This window comes from Culex quinquefasciatus, chromosome 2, assembly GCF_015732765.1.
Source record: "Culex quinquefasciatus strain JHB chromosome 2, VPISU_Cqui_1.0_pri_paternal, whole genome shotgun sequence".
Classification (NCBI taxonomy): Eukaryota; Metazoa; Arthropoda; class Insecta; order Diptera; family Culicidae; genus Culex; species Culex quinquefasciatus.
This window is the reverse complement of record NC_051862.1, coordinates 29,042,830-29,058,397: the sequence shown is the minus strand read 5'-3', so window position 1 is coordinate 29,058,397 and position 15,568 is coordinate 29,042,830. Positions and strand designations below refer to the sequence as shown.

The 15,568-nt window shown below is 35.1% G+C and overlaps 1 protein-coding gene across 2 annotated transcripts in view; it reads right to left on the bottom strand.

Moving 5' to 3' along the window:
* The window catches only part of LOC6047564 (polycomb protein Asx), a 46,516-nt gene extending 33,142 nt beyond the window's left edge, over positions 1 to 13,374 (bottom strand). The window contains exons 1-2 of one of the 2 annotated variants that reach the window (XM_038251236.1): positions 12,833 to 13,374; positions 7,204 to 7,592 (exon numbers count right to left, since the gene is read on the bottom strand). The gene's annotated coding sequence lies outside the window, so the exon portion shown is untranslated. The remainder of the gene's footprint in view (positions 1 to 7,203; positions 7,593 to 12,832) is intronic. The other variant, XM_038251235.1, reaches the window with a different exon arrangement.
* Positions 13,375 to 15,568: the final 2,194 nt, after the last annotated feature.

The following is a 15,568-nucleotide window of genomic DNA, read 5'->3' as shown; positions in this document are numbered from 1 at the left end:
TACACTAGTTCAGTTGTTTTGCAATTATTAGTCTTCAAAAAATGTACGGAAAAAACTTTTTGCGATATTAAAGACCGAAATTTAAAAAAAAAATCAAAAGATTATTAAATCAACCCAAACATGCTTAAAAATGATTCCAAACGCAGGGGAATGTATTTTAAATAGATTTCAGCTGATTGCACTCAATTTTCGATTGAAATTTAGATTTTCTATGAAAAGAAATTTTTTTTGCCCCCTGATTTTTCGGGGCAACTTTGAAGGAAGGGACAAAAACTTTAAATAAAATTTGTACCAGCCTTATGTGTTGTAGAAAAAATCGCAGCTCGATCATTTTTTATGATTTTTTACCATTTTGTGTTTTGGGTATTTCAGACAGTTTTTCTAAATTAAAATTATTTTCGAAAATTTATTCCATCAATCAACTTACCGAAGATACTTAATCGCATAGCATAGCATAGCATTGGTGTCTACCCGTAGCTGCTACTTCGTTATTGACCAGGACCCCCAAACATTGCTCCGTGGACCACAGATGAAAAGTAGGAACCAATCATCACCCCTTCGCAATTTTCAAAGGTCCCTATCGTGCTGATCAATACCGACGCCGGCCACGACCAGTGGTAAGACACGGGGAAGTGGATGGGAATGTGAGCCGATACTTGAGTGATGGGACCGCCAAATCGACTGCGTCTCCGACAAAGTATCACATGAGTTTTGAGGGGTTAGTAAGATGGGTATGAGGTCAGGATTCACTGTGGTAGGTGATGCGACCATGAGCAATTTGTTTATCGGTTGAAATTTTAAAAATCTTAGGCAGCCGGCTGCGGAAAGATACCTATCTAGGGATTTAAATATAGTATTAATTCGACCGCGATTCTCCAGAAATTCTCCGTCGGCGTGCCTTCCGATCAACGGTGATGTAGGAAGGGCTTCATTCATTAAAATTATTTTATATCATAAGCCTTAAAACATATCCGTCGACGTGCCTTCCGATCCTCGATGATATGGAAAGGACTTAATCCAGCAATACGACTTGCTTGTCTCAAAAAACAAAAATCGGATCGTTTCTATCGAAAACTATATAAAGAGAACAAAAATAAAACTCATCGGCCAACGAACGCGCGAACAAAAAATAAATGAAAAAAGAAGAAGAAATCCAATCACCCCATGCACTCGAACAGCGACATAAAAGAGACGGAAAATAACACGAAAAAACAGGACTGCGCGTCCACACAGGCACCGCACTACTGATCACTTACCGAAGATACTTAATCGATAAAAAAAGTGTCAAGATACCGTTTTTTTTATATTTGTATGGAACTTTCCTGCACTGCTGCCAAAGTGTATACATTTTTGTTTGGACTAATGATTCAAAAAGACTTTTTGGTTAAAAAGAAAGTACTCACCAAAAAATAATAATTAATTCACAGAAATTGATAATTATTGGAATAATCGTTCTTCTTGAATACACAAAACCTTTTTTCAAAGAAACTTTACGAGCATTTATATAAATGTTGATAACAATGTATTTTTGCAAATCTTTTCTACAAAATTAATAAATTGTAAATGCCATTTCCTGCTTTCTAATAATAATTAATGTTATTCTAAAAAATAAAAAAGTTTTTTTTATTTTTAGTTTGTAAAATCTATAGAGCATGATGATGAAAAATCCCAATCATTAGAAAAATTAGAGGTTTGGATTGGAAACAGATAAAAACGGCTTCGGTTTCAACTTACTTACTTTGTACTCAAGATATTTGAAAGCTTTCTTGAGGAACTCAAACTTTGAACCAAATGTATGCGTTCCAAAAGTATGTTGATACCAACGTTAGCCTAAAAAAAACATTGTAATTTGGTTTAAAAACATTCCGGAAAATTCCTTCCGGTCTCGGGAGAAAACCGGGAAATTGAAAATCGAAATCTGGTGGCCACCCTGGTCTTGTGGGACCCCAAGACGGATCGAATGAGACCAAAACGGTCCAAATCGGTTCAGCCAGTCCGGAGATAATCGTGTGCATATTTTTCGGTGCACGGACTCACATCCAGACACACGCACAGACATTTGTTCAGAATTTGATTCTGAGTCGTTAGGTATACCTGAAGGTGGGTCTACGAGGTCGAATAAAGAAGTTCATTTTTCGAGTGATTTTATAGCCTTTCCTCATTGAGGTGAGGAAGGCAAAACACGATTATTGAAAAGATTATAAATTTTGCCATTTGAGGCAATCCCGATTATTCGCCTTCAAAACATGAACAAAGACACGACACGGATGACACTAAAGTACAGTACTTGTTCGGTAACTGGGCTGAAAACGTAAAAAAATGTTTTTCGTTTTTTTTTCTTTTTCTTGTTTGAAACATCAAATTCGAGTTCTGCGAACCCCTTCTTTTAGTCAAATTTGAATAGTTGATTGTCTATTAAATAATAAATTGATTTTTTAATACACCATATTGGCCGCAATCTTGGATTAAAAAATATTAAATCACGTTAGCGTAGTTTACGTCATACTTAAGCTCAACAATCAAAAATGGGACTACGAAAAAAAATGTCCTTTTCGTGATTCGATTATCCGAAGTATTCACTGAATGAAGTATTCATTTTTGTATCCACTGACTCCTCCCCTCGACCATCTTGCTTTGTTTTTGTTTTTTGACGTTTTTTTTCTGAGCGCCCAGTCAAAACGCTGCCCGATTAAACAACATCCAATTACCGAACAAGTACTATAGTCAATTCTCTTTTCACGGCGTGTTTTCTGGGCAACCTTAAGGAGAAAAAAGAAGTCATCGCTACTTTCAAATGTGTCTTATATTAAATTTCTCAGCTTTTCTGAGATATCAATTTTTTTAGTTTTTTTGTTTTAAATTCCTTTATTATTTATTGGAAACTTTTAATAACAGTTTGTGAAACTTGTCAAATAATGTGTTTTATGTACATTTATTCATAAAAAAGTGCAAAATAAGACAAGAAATCACTTTTTAATTTATTTTAGACGAGTTTTTGAATATGTGGGATTTTTTCAGACCATATTGAAATTTATTATCAAAAGAATAAATGGGTAATTCTCTACCAACTCACACGAAATCGGGAAAAGTTGCCCCGACCCCTCTTCGATTTGCGTGAAACTTTGTCCTAAGGGGTAACTTTTGTCCCTGATCACGAAACCGAGGTCCGTTTTTTTGATATCTCGTGACGGAGGGGGCGGTACGACCCCTTCCATTTTTGAACATGCGAAAAAAGAGGTGTTTTTCAACAATTTGCAGCCTGAAACGGTGATGAGATAGAAATTTGGTGTCAAAGGGACTTTTATGTAAAATTAGACGCCCGATTTGATGGCGTACTCAGAATTCCGATAAAACGTATTTTTCATCGAAAAATAAAATAAAAAAGGTTTAAAAATTCTCCCATTTTCCGTTACTCGACTGTAAAAAATTTTGGAACATGTCATTTTATGGGAAATTTAATGTACTTTTCGAATCTACATTGTCCCAGAAGGGTCATTTTTCATTTAGAACAAAATTTTTCATTTTAAAATTTCGTGTTTTTTCTAACTTTGCAGGGTTATTTTTTAGAGTGTAACAATGTTCTACAAAGTTGTAGAGCAGACAATTACAAAAAATTTGATATATAGACAAAAGGGGTTTGCTCGTAAACATCACGAGTTATCGCGATTTTACGAAAAAAAGTTTTGAAAAAGTTACTTTTTGCGTTTCTCTTTGTTTCGTCGTCCGTGTCTGTCGCGGGTGACCATGAATGGCCATGATCGATGACGACCAACTTTTTCAAAACTTTTTTTTCGTAAAATCGCGATAACTCGTGATGTTTACAAGCAAACCCCTTATGTCTATATATCAAATTTTTTGTAATTGTCTGCTCTACAACTTTGTAGAACATTGTTATACTCTAAAAAATAACCCTGCAAAGTTAGAAAAAACACGAAATTTTAAAATGAAAAATTTTGTTCTAAATGAAAAAATGACTCTTCTGGGACAATGTAGATTCGAAAAGTACATTAAATTTCCCATAAAATGACATGTTCCAAAAATTTTTACAGTTAAGCAACGGAAAATGGGAGAATTTTTAAAACTTTTTTAGTGTTTTTTTCGATGAAAAATACGTTTTTTCGGAATTCTGAGTACGCCATCAAATCGGGCGTCTAATTTTACATAAAAGTCCCTTTGACACCAAATTTCTATCTAATCACCGTTTCAGGCTGCAAATTATTGAAAAACACCTCTTTTTTCACATGTTCAAAATGGAAGGGTCGTACCGCCCTCCGTCACGAGATATCAAAAACGGACCTCGGATTCGTGATCAGGGACAAAAGTTACCCCTTAGGACAAAGTTTCACGCAAATCGAAGAGGGGTCGGGGCAACTGCTGTGTGAGTTGGCGGAGAATTACCCAAATAGGTTATGAGAATATGACTTTTGAAGCTTGCAACAGTAATTTGTAGTTAATTTTCGATTATAAATCATGTTTTGTATCCATGTTCCAGGTTCATTTTTTGTTAAGGAAATATCATATTTATTCATAAAAATCCAACAACAATTGTAATAATCTTAAAATCTGCAAAAAAAATTGCTTGTATCAGCTAAATCAGATCAGACACGTGACAATTATGTAATTATCTTTTAATTCATGTTAAAAAACATATTTTATTTCGGTTTTATGTTTTTCATTTCTGAATAGATCATACATATTCAAAAACTCAGTTAAAACATTATTTTTAAACTGTTTAGCGATTTGCAACCTTCTACAAAGTTGTTTATTGTCTTATTTTGCACATTTCGATGAATACATGACACATAAAACACATAATTTGACAAGTTTTCAGAACTGTTAATTAAAAGTTTTCGATAAATAATGAAGGAATTTAGAACAACAGATTTAAAAAAGCGCTTTCTCAGAAATTTCTCGATGAATCATTTCGCTCTCAAAAGCATTGGAAAGCTGAGAAAATTTCCTATAAGACACATTTGAAAGTAGCGATGACTATTTTTTCTTGAAAAAATTGTTCTTGAAAACACGCCGTGTTTTATAAATCTTTTTTTTTTTATTTGTATGGTCACATCGATTTTGCAAACTAGCTTTTATCGAAATTTAGGATGATGCCTCTGTTTAATAATTTTCGAAAAAATGGTCATAAAAAACTGTTGCAAATATTTTTCGGAGTTATTTTGTTATTTTATTAAGTATTTTTTTATTTCAACAGTTTTAAAAACTTATGATTTTTCATTTTAATTGGGCACACTGCCAAATAAACTTAGACTAACTTGTGACTTGTGAGTTTAAAAATACTAATTATTTGAAGAGTTTAATTTTGATTCTGCAATATCCTATGATTTACCTACAACTTTCCCGAAGACACCAAATCTTTCAGGAAATCCGTTCTCAAGATACAGATTTTTGAATATTTTAATCGACTTTTTGTATGAACAGCAGCCGCAATTTTATTTATTTGATTTTGACTTTTTGAAATCAATTCCACTTTTTCTTTAAAAATAAAATGAGGAGAAAGAATTTACTCACTGGATTGATGAGAAATAGTTTCATATTTTGACCGAAAAGCTGTGACTGTGCGTATTTTTTTTTTTTTTTTGCAAAAGCAATCAAACTATTTAATATACTTAAAAAAGGTAGTTTAAACAGTGCCTGGTCAATTAATTAATGAAAAAATAATATCTAGAGTTTTTTTTAAAAGGTCCTATAAACCAAATTTTGATTTTTTGCTTTTTGGGTGTTTTTAGAACCGCCTTGAGTCAGGGGTATTCAAAAACACCTAAAAAGCAAAAATTGAAAATTTGGTTTATTGGACCTTTTCAAAAAAAAAACTCTGGATATTTTTATAAATCTGTAACAGGCCTGACAAAACAAGAAAAAATTCAATTTTCGTAAACTAAATAACAAAGAAATAAAAAATAAAAAAATAAAAAGTTTGCATTCCCTAACAATTTTTGATATAAAATACAGTCCAGACTCGATGTTTCCAAGCCTCGATTATCCAAAGTTTCGATTATCCGAAGGTTTGTATGGGACTTTGGATAAACGAATCACAAAAAAATCGTTTTTTTTTTCATTTTGTTGTTTTTAACATAAAATTTGAGTTCTACGACCCCATTTTGTTCAAATTTGTGTTGTTGATTGCCTTTTAAAAAATAAAATACATTTTTTCAATATTGCATCACCGCCATTTTGGCCGCCATGTTGGATTTAAAAATTCTAAATAATTTTAGCGTAGTTTAGCGGTCATACCTATGCTCAACAATCAAAAATTAGACAACGAAAAATTTTTTTTTTTTCGTGATTCGATTATCCAAAGTGAAATTTTTCCGAGTCTGGACTGTATTTAGAAAATTTCAAAATCAATCCCAACATTTGAAAAGGGACAAAACCCCAACTTTTTTTTTCATCAAGTTTCAGACATCAATCCAGTCACCCCTCGACGACCCAGGTCCGGTCCCGGGGTGGATGAGGAGGGGCGGGAGGACACATCACCGTGTCTCACGTACACACCAAAGCAGAGGGCCAGGTCAGAACAAGAACGCAATCGCGTATTACGAATCGAAAACGCAATGAATGGAACAGCCGCGACTGACGAGACAGAATATATCAGTGTGTTTGTGAATCAAACATTACGTTTTTTTTTATCTCAGTGTGTGTGTGCGTGTGCACATTTCGATACAAACAACACAAATTTCTCTCCGTGCCCCTTTCAGTGTTTGCGTGTGTCGTCGTTCAGTTTCATATCGTGTCAATAATGATGGAGTTGCTTTTGTTGTGTTTTTCTTCTCTCTTTGGTCCTTCCTCCTTTTCCTGTTTTTCTTGTGTGTCATCTTTTTCTGGCCCCAGGTTCTTTGCTCGCGCTCTCTCTCTCTCCGCGGACGACATCTTAAAAAAGGTTATTAATTTTTCCCCCCAGATTCCACGGAGGAGCGCTCCACCGGAAGGGTGTTATGGCCAATTTAGTTGTGAATGTTTCGCCTAAAGGTGAATGGAATTTTTCAGAGTGGATTTTGACAGATCTTAGGCCAATGTTTACAATTTCCTGAACATTTCAAAACACTTCTTTCGCTAATGATTTTTGTTTTTTAATTTAGAACTAACATTTTCTGGCAAATCATGGTTCTACAAAAGTTCAGACAGTAGTTTTTCTTCAATAATTATCGCAGGAAAAAAAGGGTAGTAAAAAAGTGGGACGCCTCTTACCAACACTGTCGTAATTTTCCACGGTGCATTGCTCGCAGGTCACAATGAAAGGCTGGACGTTCTGCTGCTCTGTCTAGCTTTTCTCCACCCACTCTGCAAACAATAGCAACACTGACGATGTTGTTCTGAACAATTCCCCAATTAGATCCTGAGATACAATTTTCCCCACACCGAAAAAAAAACCTAAATCACTAAATAACTTCACTCCTTCTTTTGGAGTTCCAGCAAACACACACACACTCCTTAATTTCTGCTGACTTTCAGAGCAAAAACAAAAACACCGTCACACAAAAATTATTTATGCTGCCAGTCTCGACGCGAACTCAGCTCAGCTCACTTCTCTCCTCAGACTGCTGCGCTGACTTTTGCTCCTCTTTTTTATTCCTGTGCTGTTGCGCAAAAGAGAGACAACGAGTTTGTTAGAAAAGGGTGGTCGATTGCGCGATGACACACGGGGAGTAACAATGGACGAGGGCGTAGAAAAGTTAATTTTAAATTTTTGAACATGTTTTTGAATAAATTTTCAATTGGTTGAAAAAATTGTTTTACCTTTAAAAGCTATCTTGAAATTTCTTTAAAACATAATAATAATTTATTTCTGGGTCGCATCATCATCTTCGATGATAATTCCTGACCATATACCCCATTCTCCAAAAAATCTTTTAGGTTCACATCGTAAAAAAAGCTGCCCTAACCTAACCTAACCTGTTCGCATCTAATCAAGTTTGACAATCTGTTTTTTTTTTTCTTTTCAGCGCATTCATACATGCTGTTGATAAGAGAAATACCATTAGATCTTTGGAGCGAATGGTCGGTATTGCTAATACAATATTACAGTCCTGTTCAGCAACGGAGAATCAAGGGCTAAACCATGAGTGTTCTCTCATGATATATGCTGTACTGGTAAAACTAAATAGTTTTAAGCTCTTGTGAAATGTTAAATGTGTTATTTTGAAACTTTGAAAATATTCATTTTTTGGTATTACAAATCGCGTCTGTAGTTACCAAGATATCGTATAATGAAAAAATTAAGGCCAATAGGGTAGTACCCAGAAATTTTTTTCCTAGTTTTCATTCTTTGAAAAGCCATATCTCAGCAACTAAATGTCTGTTGAAATAACAAAAAAAAATTGTAGAGAACTTTTCAAGCTATTTGAGTTTATTTATCTCTGAGACAGACAACGATTACCTTTTTTTAAATATGCGCCAGTGACGACGCACACCGCGGTTTTGGTGTTCTAGTTTTGTTACGAGCCCATAAACCGAACAAAGCAGGCGCAAAGCAAAACCGAGGTGCAAGTGAACCGCGTATGCCGCACGGTGAAGGGAACCTTGCCATCCAGCATCTACGAATGTGAGAGAATCAGAGATAGCTATTTTAACAACCGCACCACTACACACTCAATCGCGAGTACCTTTGGTAGAAAGCCATTAGCGTCACCAGCATTGAAAACTTTGAAAACAATATAAACGATGAAAAGCTTTGAAAGCTCCTACTGGAATCCAATGAACTCTGTTAAATAAACTTACGAAATCACGACAAAATGAAGCCAACTTGAAGGCGATTTTAGGAGCACACGGGAACACACAGGGCAAAAGAAACCGAAAAGCTACGATATCTTACATGTTGTAGGAAACATTGGTAGACAAGCTACTACAAACGAGTATATCTCCAGCCACAACATATATGCGCCAACATTCTGGCGCCAGTATTCGAAGCTCAACTTGACAACTTGGCGACGAAGCGTCGAAAATCGATGCAGTGTGATTTTTAGCGGGTTTTCCGATTAAAATTCATGCTGAATCGTCATATTTACGAACATGAAAATGATGTCCAGCCATAAAGTAAAGCCTATACCTTTCTTTAGTAAGAAAGGCAACAAGTAAATCGTTCTAAAAATTGATCGGGATTGCCGATAGATGTCAAATTTGTTTCAGATGCTCACTCATGGCCTGTACTATGAATGTAGGAAGAAATTTCGGATAAAATTAGAAACGAAAAATGTTGGCGAAGGTCACCAGGTGGGCTTTTACCTTTTTTTAGGGTTTTTTTTTGTCTTAAGGTAGATTAATAAAACGGCTCTAACTCCAGAACCAAATTATGAATCTCGATGAAAATTTGGGAGGTTGTAGAGCTCGAAAAATGCAATTTTGAGACAAATAAAAGATATAAAAATGAAAAAATTGATTGAAAACTGTGAATTTTGTTGAAATGTCTGGCCACATCCAAAAACAGATGGATATTTCGAAATTTGAGCGGCAACTCGCCCAGGTTCAGCACACTAGCTTTCATCTGCATTCAGAAGAATCAAAATCGGATTGAGAACGACGCGACACAAAATTTGGCAAAATTTTACCACACACGAACATCACTCGATCTCCACGGAATTTATTTTCTCAAAATTCGAGGGTTGGAGATAGACGAGTTCTGTCAAGATGAATCGATAGAGCGTCGAAAATTGATGCAGTGTGATTTTTTAGCGATTTTCCGATTAAAATTCATGCTGAATCGTCATATTTACGAACATGAAAATGATGTCCAGCCATAGAGTAAAACCTATACCTTTCTTTAGTAAGAAAGGCAAAAAAGAGAAAAAATATTCTGTATTTCACTGTAATTCTATAATTTGGGAAAAATATGAACAAGGAGAAAAAATTATAACTAACCCTCTACTGCCCAACATTTTTTTCGAATTTTTTTTTTCTCGTTTTCAGAGGGCCATTTTGAGTAACTTTTGTTCTAACTTTACTTCTCTTGTTTCATGTTTTTCTTGTTTCATTTTTTGTATTTTAATTTGCATTTATCTTGTTTAGTTAATGTTTGTTTTTGGTAGTATTTGTCCTATTCTACCACCTCCTATCATTATATTTTGCCTATCTATTTTTTTTTCTTGTTTTTTACAGCCACTTTTATAATTTTTTGCTTGTTTTTCACATTTCCTGCCAAAACACCATGTTTGTCCATATAATATTCCATACAAATTTGGCAGCTACAAAAATGATGTATGAAAATTAAAAAATCTGTATCTTTTGAAGGTTTTTTTCGATCGATTTGGTGTCTTCGGCAAAGTTAAAGATATGAGTAAGGACTACCCTCAAAAAAATTATACGCGGTAAAAAAATGATGATTTTTTATTTTACTTTTTGTCACTAAAACTTGATTTTCGTTTCGTTTTCTTTTTACGGAGCAAGGTGGGGGACGCGGCCTCAAGTCAGTCCAAGTCCGGTTTCTTGTGGAAAAAAGGGTAGTGGCCGAACTAGTATTGCATACCAAATGAACACCACCGGAAGATATAGGGGATCGGGAGGGGGGAGGTGAAAGAAAATTAGTGTTGATGTGAGTAGTAAGAACTTGGATGATTTGAGCAGTTACGGTAATCTAAGTTTAACACTGAATAAAGAAAATCTGAAATTGTGATTCAAAGTAAGAAGGCCCGGAATAAATTAAATTATTAGTTAATTAAATAAGAAAATGTAACTAATCGGAGATCTATACAAAAGAAACCTATGATGTATTCCAAATTTAAAGGAAATAAAAAATACTAGAGAAAAAAAGATGAAAACTAACTGCCGACCTGTCACGTCCGTCAATAGTCTTGTCGTACATTACAACTAAAAACAGATCTGCCAATGAAATTTTACACTTCGTTCAAATCAACTAATCATTTAAGTCCAATTATTCATCTACGGAAAACTATCTAACTTTAATCAACAACCTAAACTAAACTGTCTGAGAGTAAATTTAATCTCAAATCCCGGAATGTTTTATTATAACGCCAAATAAGGTAAAGGATCTTGTTTTTAAACCAGTCTTGCCGCTTCCAAAAACCAATAAACATAAATGAACAGTTCATAAGTTGAACACTAGTAATTAAGACGACTATTTCATGCCATTCATTTCATTAGGGCATAGAGCTTTGCAAACAAGAGTGCATCTCTATTATACCTTATGTAAACTGTCATTTGAGTGAAGGAGACACACTCCTGTTCACAAAACCCATGCGCCCTTTTGAAATGTTAGGCTCCATTTGATCGTCAAGGCTCCAGTAGACCCTCGATTCGCAACAATGGTCGATACAACCATAATCCGAAAACCGTTAGTTCAACAGATTAACGAATTTTGTCCGATATCATCGCACAATTGATTGACCGAGACTCTATGGAAATTTTGACATATCAAAATGCTACGTAATAATATTTTTTTTTAAATAAATTTCAAAATCTATTCTATCCTACAATGCCTAGAAGAGGCCTCTGTTTCTGTTGTGAGTAAGCGCTGGTTTCAGAGTTCATTTTTCAATTTAAAAGGGGTGGGAGACGACTAATTTGCTTCATGAACTCCTACTCGGCCTTGGGACCACCTCTTAAGACACTGATGGCTCCTAGCTAGGAATTAAACCTAGACACAGCGTCGAGGCCCGCTTCGCATGGCAAAAATGTTGGCTGGGGGGAAGTGATATTATCACGAAATTTTATTTTAAAGCCAACATTGCTAACGGCGTCGAGGTCCTTACTCATGCCCAAGGATTTAGCGATGTAAAATCAAATTTGCAATTAAAAAGTACTTAAGTGAAATTTTGATAAAGTGCGTTTTCAAGTTAAAGCCATTTATAAGTAACTTTTTTGAAAATAGTCGAAGTTTTTAATTTTTTAATTTTCTATAGTTTGCTTTTTTGAAGATTGTTGATACGACCCTTAGTTACTGAGATATTGCCATGCAAGTTATTAAAAACAGGAAAATTGATGTTTTCTAAGTCTCACCCAAACAACCCACCATTTTCTAATGTCGATATCTCAGTAACTAATGGTCCGATTATCAATGTTAAAATATGAAACATTCGTGAAATTTTCCGATCTTTTCGAAAACAATATTAAAAAATAAATAAATCATTAAATGTTTGGCCCTTTTGAAATGTTTGCCTTAATTTAAGAAAAATTAAAATATTTTTTCGAAAAGATCGGAAAATTTCACAAATGTTTCATACTTTAACATTGATAATCGGACCATTAGTTACTGAGATATCGACATTAGAAAATGGTGGGTTGTTTGGGTGAGACTTAGAAAACATCAATTTTCCTGTTTTTAATAACTTGCATGGCAATATCTCAGTAACTAAGGGTCGTATCAACAATCTTCAAAAAAGCAAAATATAGAGAACTTTCTCAACTTTTCAAAAATATTTCAAAAGTGGGCAAACATGTGCACTAATTAAAAAAAAACTTGGACTATTAAGTTTTAGTAAAAAATAAGCTAAATAAAACATCACCAAAAAAGTTTTTTACCGTTTATCATTTTTTTTCAGTGTAGTCCTTATCCATACCTACAACTTAGCCGAAGACACCAAATCGATCAAAAAAAAATTCAAAAGATACAGATATTTGAATTTTCATACATCATTTTTGTATGGAAAGCTGCCAAATTTGTATGAAAAATTATATGGACAAACTAATGATGCAAAATGCCATCTTTGGGCATACCAAAAGAATCAGCCAGAAAAAAAAATCAAAAAAAAAAAGACCGAGAGAATTGCTCAGTCATTTTAAGAATATTAAATTTTCAATTTAGCCCCCGTTCCAATGTTACTCCCGCGCCCATGATTATTATCCAATCTTTCGCTGTTTCACTCACACAATCTCACCTGGCGCGAGAGGGGGAGTGAGAGGGTGGTGATCTCTCTCACTTCTCACTTACACCTGTACACACACACGCGCGCGCTCCGTTTGCTCTGCGTTTTGTTTGTGTGCTTTCCGTCTCGTTCTTCTTTGTTCTGGCTGTTCTTCGCTGCTCCTTTTTTTCTTCCTTCCACTGAATTTTTAATTCATTCGCGGGGCATCAACCACACACACGCACACTAGCACAGTGACGCGACCCTTCACACACAAACACAGCTCCAGACTGGGGCCGCAGAGCCTTCTTCGATTTCGGAATCAAAAATCCTGAGATGAAAAAAACGGCAAGGCAAAAATCCTTTTTTCACACACCACGCACTCGCCTTTCACTCGACTTTGGTCGCGAGCCACTTCCGGGGAACTTCCGGCGCACAGATTGTCCACTTTGCACCCGGCAAAACTTAATTTTTCACGCGAAAAACGACGTCCGACATTTGCACACACCTTTCCGAGTTGGGATCCGAGTCGCGTTTTTTCCTTCCTTCTTTTGTTTCTTCTTTTTCTTGTGACTTTTTTGACGCTCCGTCAGAGTGCACGGAACACGCAGCGAGAGCGAGAGGTGAATACGGAGAAGCGATTGGGGCGAAAGAGACGGAGCGAGCGCGAGTGCGCAATTTTTTGTTGTTGGGGTGCGTTCGCGTGTTATACCAGTTTGGAAAGTGTACACGCACATTCGCAATTACTGAGATGACGTGCAAAACCAACTTTTTTTTATGGGTTTGCATACATGTAGAAAATCTCAAAATTTCATGTTTTCAGCATCATTCATTTTGAGAAAAACGCAATTGAATGTTGAGCATCATTTTTCAAATTCCATTTTAATATAAAAGCAAAAGAAGAAATTATAATGATAACAAACGATGAATAACGTTGCTTTTATTGATACTTGATAATCCATATTCAATTTAACATTATTTCCGTAATTATATTTAGGAAAAACAAAAATAACTTCTTTTGAAATCACCAACGTTTATATCACCCTGATGTCATTTGAGGGGAAGCTTATTAGAGAGGTAACTTATTAGAAGTACTTTCAGAATATGCAATAACCAAGAAAGTGTCCAAATGTACATGTTGTTTTTTGAAATGTTGGCTTCGAAATATCAGTAAATCCATTCAAAGATGTAGAATGTACATTTTCTAAATAAAATGCAAATTGAACATTTTTGAGGCCATAAAATCGGTTAAACCATCTGAATTATACAAATTTTTGAATTAAATTATATCCTCCCTTCCTTTCACCACTCAGAATTGATAGATTTTCGTCTGCCAGATTTCCCCAGATTTTTTATTGATACTTTGCCTGATTTTTCAAATTTTGACCTGGTAAACCTGGTTAGGGCAGTGTAAACCTAAGTACGGAGATCGGAAGGAACGCAGCCAAGGATTATGCATTTTTTCGTTTTCAAATTTTAAACCAAATTTTTATGTTTAGACTTTTTTATCCTTTAACTCTCAAATTCATATTCCTACATTGCAACGTTCTTCAACTCCAAAAATTTTAAAATCTTAAATTCGTAACTCAAACTACAGAAAATCAGACATTTTTGGAGTAATATTCTAGGATATAAATCCAAATTTTGAGAAAGCTAACGATTTCGTGATTCTTTGGTCTTACCGTCGCTTATGCTTATTACTTATTTTTTTTTAAATTGTATACAACAACTATACACTATATAAAACTATACAAAAATTTAAAAAAATGTAGCTTCCAATATTGATTCATTGAAAAAAAACTAGAACATCTAGGACTACAAATTTCTAAATTCTAAAATTTGAAATAAAAAAATAAAATTTTCAATTTGTTTGTTTAATTCAAACGATATCACTTTGTTTCAGGTTAGGAAGGAAATATTCCTAAATATTCAAAATCCAATATTTCAAAATCCAAATAATACTATCTAGTCGAAAATTTACTAACACATTCACACCGCAATCTGCGAACCTCTGAAAACCTCGCTGAAACCCGCAATGAAAGGACATGATAAGAGATTGACCCATCACTAGGTAAATTCCAAATGAGAGCTCATTCTGACCACGGGCAACCATCCCTGTACGGTCTTGATGTTTGTATGGGGAAAATCATCAAAATGTATGGAGAAAAGCAACTGTTCCAGTTTATAACCTGTGGAGGCCCTTCACTGGAGGGTGCAATACCCAAGTAACCATCCAGCACTAAAACATGGTCACTGTTCAGCACTGAAAGCGCATTTACAGCTGCGAGTGAATGCTAAGAAGTTTTGAGATCAGCACTAACAGCTACTTCAGTGCTGAACAATGACCGAGTTTGGACTTTACTCGGCCTGTTTAGTGCTGGCCCCTACTGTTGGTGTCCACCCCTGCAGAAAATGTCAAAAAAATGAGAGAGGCAAAAATATTGCTTCCTCTCCGCTCTCTGCCTTTCACTTTCTCACCATTCTATTTTGGTTTGTTTACTTACTACATTACCGACTCAGCTGACCGAGTTTGCGAAGTCGATTTTCTTGGCTGAAGATGAAGAGATTGGGATGTGATGCCAAGATGATAGAAGTTGCCGTCGCTGTTGATTCCTGAGCCCTTGCCTTCTCACCTAAATAAGAGATGGCTTTCCGAGCTGGGTTTTATAAGCACATATGCAACTACGTTGTGCCAGTAGAATGCCAAACAACTTCTTGGGTTTACTGATTCCTCCTAGGTTTCATCTTGTTGGAAAGGG